The 6,797-nt window shown below is 40.4% G+C and overlaps 2 long non-coding RNA genes across 2 annotated transcripts in view; both read right to left on the bottom strand.

Moving 5' to 3' along the window:
• Window positions 1-795: 795 nt before the first annotated feature.
• LOC116690562 (uncharacterized) overlaps window positions 796-6,797 on the bottom strand; it is a 10,604-nt gene continuing 4,602 nt past the window's right edge. The window contains exons 2-3 of the long non-coding RNA XR_004332284.1: window positions 6,506-6,510; window positions 796-940 (exon numbers count right to left, since the gene is read on the bottom strand). This is a non-coding gene — a long non-coding RNA (uncharacterized LOC116690562). The remainder of the gene's footprint in view (window positions 941-6,505; window positions 6,511-6,797) is intronic.
• Window positions 2,215-3,459, bottom strand: LOC116690565 (uncharacterized). Its single transcript, XR_004332287.1, has 2 exons — window positions 3,296-3,459; window positions 2,215-2,287 (listed from the first exon to the last, which is right to left on the bottom strand). It is a non-coding gene; the product is annotated as an uncharacterized LOC116690565 (long non-coding RNA).

Below are 6,797 nucleotides of genomic sequence, written 5' to 3'. Positions count from 1 at the left end.
TCAGAACAGCTGTTGAAAGGTATCGTAATTACATACAAGTGTAGGCATAGCAGCATTGTCTAATCTGAATTATTTTCTAAATACATTTAAAAATTGCGTGCCAGTTTACACAAACTCAAAAAAACTTTTCTGGCAAATATGAATGTCAATCAGACATTCAAAGTAGAACTACTTCACTACTGTAATTAAGTACTAAAAGGCTGTATCTGTACTCTACTGGAGTCTCATTTTTTTCTCCTACTTCCACTTTTACTTCAGTACATATTTTTGTTGAATTTAATACTTTTACTCTGGTAAATTCTTTACGTGCTGCATCATTACTCGTTACAATTGTAAAAATGTTATGAATCATTCCAAACCCACCATTACCGCTGCCAGAGCGGTAGACGGCTCCGTCACCAGGTTGGATGAAGCTGGCTCATCATTGAGCAAATCCAGAGATCAAGCTGTCTTATAAGAAGAGCGCGGGTGCTCCCGTTCTGCTTTTCGCTGTGCTGCCTGCCCGCATCAGAACACTTGAGCATTGTTAGTTTTTTTCGAGATGGAAAAACCAGAAACACCACCTTCAACACCTTCAACTGTGAGTTATCGTTGCGGTGAGGGTGATGAAGGAGACCACCCCGGCCCTTTTAGAGTCCATGATTTCATTTGTCTGAGTGAAAGACAATTCATGTAGACTGAAGTGCCTACTCTGCCTCCCGAAAGATTGCGAAATAATGGCCTTCAATAACTACATAACATGATACTTTTACTTTCAGTACTTGAGTAGTACATTTTTGAATAAACTACTTGCAAAACTTAAGTACAAACACGTGGAATACTTCAGTACTTCTACTTAAGTGTGGTGCTTAAAGAGCACTTCAACTTCCTCTCAAGTCACTATTTTGATAGAGCACTTGTACTTTTACTCAAGTCTGGGTCTCTAGTACTTTATACATGTCTGATATCAATCTGCAAACAGTGACCTCAACACTTTTACTTTTCGCCACACTGTTTCCATATCTAACAACTTTTCTTGTTGCATCTCCTTCCACATTCTACATAAGAGTGACATGACACAGTCATGACACATGAACCCTAATTATAACTTGGCATGACAAAACCGAATGACACTTACTAAAAGAAGTGTTCTGTCTTAAAAGTTTTGTTTATAATGTTTTATGACATGTTCATTACAGTGTCATGTCACTCTTATGTAGATACCTTCATGTAAAAGTGTGACTGTTCCTTGCATGGTGAATGTTTTTACATTCAAGAGATCATGGTCATTACACAAAGAGTTCTCTCCATACCACATTGAACTGTAAGTCACTCACTGCATGTTCCACTACAGCAAAACAGCTTCATCTACCACTTACAGCGCTGCTGCTGTGCTGTGTGTGTCTATGTGTGTGTGTGTCTGGCAATTCCGGTGCTTATTATCAATTTCCCTTCGGAGCTTTTTAATGGGCCTAGACTTATTTCACACTGAAAAGGTAGATTATATGCATTATTCACATTCTAATATTGCGGTGCTATTACAAACCACACTCCTCGCTCTCTACACGTACGTACACACACACGCACGCACGCATACACACACACACACACACACACACACTCCCACACTCTCTCTCGCCTCACGGTGATGAAATATGTGCATACTGTTTACACCCTCATGAATTGAGGATGCAGCCTCAGACATACAGGATTACATAAAGCAATTCCTTGTGGTTATTTTTCTCGGTTCATTTTCCACACATGGAAATGAACTGCAGAATGTGTCCTCTCCGAGTCTCTGAGAGTCTCCCAGTGTGCCGTCACGAACCTCCGTCTCGCCTCCGGAGCCGCAGTGCAAACTATTACAAACAGGAAGGCAGAGCGAGGGCAGGGAAGCTGCACTTTCCTGTCTGTGCTGTGTTAAGAGAGGTGCAGTACAGGAGCCTTGTAACTGCAGGCCTCGGAGGTTCCCTAAAGCAATTGGAAGACTTGACTAGCTGACCACAATCTATAATTAATCACCGGATCAAAGCTGGGGGAAGATGAGGGCGTCTGCAGGAATGTCAGGGTCGGCAGGGTTCATCTCAATGGGTCGAAGGGAGTGAGAATGTAAAGGCAAAAAGCAGGGAATTCATTTTACGTCCTCAACATACATTATAAAGGTTTCCGCGTGGTCTTAAAAAAGGTCTTTCGTTAGTATTGTGTTCTAGGTCCTAAATATTTTCTCATTTTCTAATTCTGTGGTGTTGTAGTTCTTTCTGTTGCTAGTCCAAATGTAATTTTGTTGTATTACGTCTACAAATGAGACCTGAGACGGACTGGGACCAAAGATCGGCCCTGGAATTTTGGCTCGGACCGGCCAACATAAGATCACAAATACCACCCGTCCTTGCGCTTTCCTGAATGTGTACACCAACCCCTACTCCTTAAAACTACACCATGTAATGAGTATGCAAGAATCAGTGAGAGTTGACACATTAAATATGTCAAAGTGTCATTTAGTAATATTATAAAACGGTATACTCCTCATGAATCTTAATACAAGCTATATATGTATGTATAATTTCACAACTAAAGAGACCCTGTGCTTTAATTTGAAGAGGTCTGGCATGAGCCAATGCAGATAGAAAAGCTAGAAAAACGTTGCACAAGGTTATGGTTTGATGAACCTTAATGTGGTGTTTTGCTTATTATTATTAAGATGTTGGCTACTTTGTTGCATGAAAGGTAAGCTAATATAGCCTAATGATAAAAGAGAATCATACAGTATAGCATACCTACTTCTTTTATTGTTGTAGTGTTATCAACCATTTGCCCACCACTTGTTTTTGGCTCAGTTTTATCAAGGGGCAAATTGTTCGCTGCCTCATCTCTGTCCCTCTCCTCCCGAGTCTCCTCCTCACTGTGCATGCCGCTGACACCGACACCACCACCACTATCATCAGCCACGGGAGCTGATGAAAGTCCTGCTACTGCCGAAAAACATGTCTGTCAATTTGACACATTTGGCAGCGTCTGCCTGAAGGGCCTGTTTCTTTTTCTCACGCAGCTTCTCTGCACCACTATTCTAGCCTGAAACCGCATGCAGGCAGAAATCCCTAGCCTATGTGATGTTTTTGACTATAGTGTTTCGGGCCAGTCCAGTGTCAATTGAAAAAAAACAACAACAATGGGCCGTCAATGTAGGCCTACCACATTTATGGGCCGATACATAGGCCGGACAAAAAAACAAAGTGTTGGCGGTTGGCCCAAAAAACATCGGCCCACCAGGAAGGTGCCCGGTATGCCAGATGGCCAGTCCGCCCTTGAATGAGACCAACATGCAACTTATATTGCAGCCAATCAGCTTTTGTGTTATTGGCACGAGTCTCTCTTAGATTGTTCCACAGACATAAAACGGATTGTATTCTTCAGTCATGGGGAATTGCAAGTTTAGCGATTCTTGGCTTGAAAATGTTTTTATTTAGGGCTTAGTTCATGTTGTGATAAAGGTCTTACATTTTCATTCATAATGGTATACATTACATTAGACTTGGTGAAACCTGCAGAAACTCTGTTAAGTTGTACACAATTAGAAATATCTGTATATTTACAGTTGTATGACTGTATATTTTACTAGAAATTGTCCATAGAATGTGATTCACAGTTGTATTACTTTTTATTTATTGGATTGTGGGATACTTATGCTGGTGATACTTATGCCAGTGTAGTGCCCAGTGGTTGCAAACTGTAACAAACAGTATGTAATTCACAAACTATTGGTTTCACACAAAATTTTTGGACATACTAAAAAAAATCTCACACAGTGTTTGACAGTGGCGTTTTTATACCTAACAAACTGGTGGGGCACCAACCATATCAAAAGATACATAAGGGAACACACCAGTAAATCTACAATACACTCTGTTGTCTCATGTCAACAAACTGAATAACTCCACTAAACACACAGTGTAGAGTGTGTATGTGTGTGTGCGTGTTTTAAATAACATACTATGTTTTGTAGCTACACACAAAAGTTCAGTTTTTAATTATGGGACAAAGTCCTGGTAATGAGCTGCCAGCAGTTCTTCTGTTACTTTATGGATTTATTATAGTTGTTTTGGTAGTGTGTGGTAGATTGTTGTAAGGAAACAGCCAATTTTCTGACCTTTTTGACTCAGCCAAAAGAGCACAAGGCAGAAAAAAGGCTTTTTGGAATATGGCAGTGGTTTCACTTGCTCAGAAAAAAAAGTCATGTTTTTTTTCTTCTTTAAATTTAAACCAGAGTACAGCTGAAAAAAATCTCCCTCTTTATGTGCATATTCGCTCAGGTCCTGTTGAATTCCAGCAGCAGGTTAAGATACAAAAAGTTGTTATTCAGAAATGTTTGTTGTGTGCCTACACCTACCTTCAAATAAGAAAAAGACTATGTACTGGTGCAACATGTAGAATATAAAAATATTTCATAAATATAACAACTAAACAAGATGCACAGCAGCTCAGCGCCAAATGTGAGTACTAGGTGAGTGAGTGCAGCAAAGAAACGAGAGCCTCCAGCTACAAATTGAGCTTCTCCTGATTTGCATTCAGTCTGAATGCCAGAGTATCTAGTGTTATCCACTCTTAAAGCAAGGAAACCACGAGATAATAATACTCTATGCAGTCTGGCTGGGAAATGATAGAGAGATAAACAAAATAAGTGCCAATATAGAGGATCCGAGTGACCTGTAATATCAGCAAAAATTAGTTGAAAATGTGGAGAGTTTGGCGATGGCTCTATTGTGCAAAGTCTGTAGTTGTGTTTTGAAAAGAGAGAGCAGTTTCACTGACTATCGAGCGGCTGCCATGAAACTGTAATTTGTGTGGCTTTCACTGTGTCCACATTCAGTTTGTCTTGAGTGATTTTTAGGTCCTTTATACCCATGAATCCTTACAAAAAAACGATTTCCAGTGCCAGAAAAATGGCATCGATGACAAAAACAGACAAAAACACTGTATACATCTCCCAGAATTCAACATGGACATCTGACCGACACCTGTAACTGCTTCGCCACATCTCTTTATTGTAATACTCCACAGAGAGATAATAAGAGACATGGCTGTTCCCTTTCAGATTATTTCTGTTAGAAGTACTGTGAAAATTCGACAAAGAAAGGATAACAAGTCCTCAAATCATACAACAGTGTGGGTCATTTATTCCTACCCTCTAATACGATACAGAGGAGCGTTTTCCAACCTCATATCTAAACTTAAACCAAAACCTAAAAAAAGTTGTAAAACACCGTTTTGTCATGTTTAAGGACAAAAATTACTTGGTTAAGTTTAGAAAAAGATTACGATTTGGGTGAGAATCAGACTCAGACTTGGGTTTGTGTGACCCACCCACCTCTCCTTCCTGCTTCCTTTTGAGGAACAGGGCGCTCTTTTACTTTGCCAAATTACTTTCTGCATCCTCTACAGCCGATAGAGGGTGCTGCCACTATAGACGTAAAGACGAGTTATAATTGCTGCTGGAACAAATGACCAATGACCAGGGACGGGCACAGACATTTGGAGGGGCTGTTGCTCTAATCTGGGAAAAAAAATGGCAACAGCTCTTTAGCTGCTTCTTTGAGCTCTTTATCTCTCTTCTTCAGTCATCGTTTTTGTGAAGGCATACAGAGCTAACACTAGGCTATACTTTTTTTTCACATGCAAAGTTTATTACATTAACCAATTGGAACATTCATTTATCATCTCAAAACAAAGTAAGACGACTTTCACTTTCACTAATGTCACATCTGATATGTCAAAGACACATCTGTTGGTTGAAAACCCACGTAACATATTGACTGTAGACTAGACAACGTAGGATATAACCTAGCATGATTCAAGACTCCAAACCATCCCGTCCTTGAGCCTCTCTCTTCTCTACAGAATGCACACTCATGTTACAAAGGTAACGTAGCTACGTTAGCCTGCTGCTGCAACAAATTAGCTTTGGTTGATAACGTCACCTTAATATAAGGCAACGCTGCGCGACATGATCCAAATGTTACAAGCTGAAACTGCATAGTATTCAAAGCTCAAGTGGATTTTTTTGGTTAGTACTATTCACAGGGCATTTGTCATAATCTCCATAATATTTAAAAACTCACGTGAAGGCAGAAGAGCTAGCTACTGCTCCGTGTGAGAATATACACAAAGTCACGTGGGGATCACGAAGGCATCGCTGAAGGCAAGATTGAATGGTATAGCAAACTTAATTTTACATCTGAAGTTTATTTAGGCTCTTTCACCAGAGGGGCAGCTAATCCAATCAGGGCAAACGGGCAGTTGCCTGGGCAACAATAGGCCGTACCTGTGCACTTCCCTGCCAATGAATGTGGTTGCGCCCAGAATTCTATGCTCTGCACAATACATAGTCAATATGTATACTATCCGTCATCGTACTTTTGTGTAAATAAATAGTGTGTATCTTTTCAGAGGCACTAAGCTGTAATTTTCAACTCCCCTCTCAGACCCTCCTTGCCACTGGAGACACATAACCATGGTTACAACTGCTGACCTCCGCTTAAGTGACATTGCTAAATTACTGAAAAATGCTGGTTGCTGGCCGTACTGCATTATGCTGGTGTAGTGCCCAGTGATTGCAACGCTGTAACAGAAACAATATGCAAGTCACATAATATCGGTTTCACACTAAAATCTCTGACATACTAAAAAAATCTCACACAGTGTTTGACTGTGGCGTTTTTAAACCCAACAAACTGGTGGGGCACCAACCATGTCAAAAGATGGGGTACGCATCAGTAAATCTACAATACTCTGTATCTCTCTGTGTGTGTGTGTGTGTGTGT

This window comes from Etheostoma spectabile, chromosome 6 (genome assembly GCF_008692095.1).
Source record: "Etheostoma spectabile isolate EspeVRDwgs_2016 chromosome 6, UIUC_Espe_1.0, whole genome shotgun sequence".
Classification (NCBI taxonomy): Eukaryota; Metazoa; Chordata; class Actinopteri; order Perciformes; family Percidae; genus Etheostoma; species Etheostoma spectabile.
Note: the sequence above shows the minus strand (reverse complement) of the source record. Positions and strands in the feature narration are given on the sequence as shown.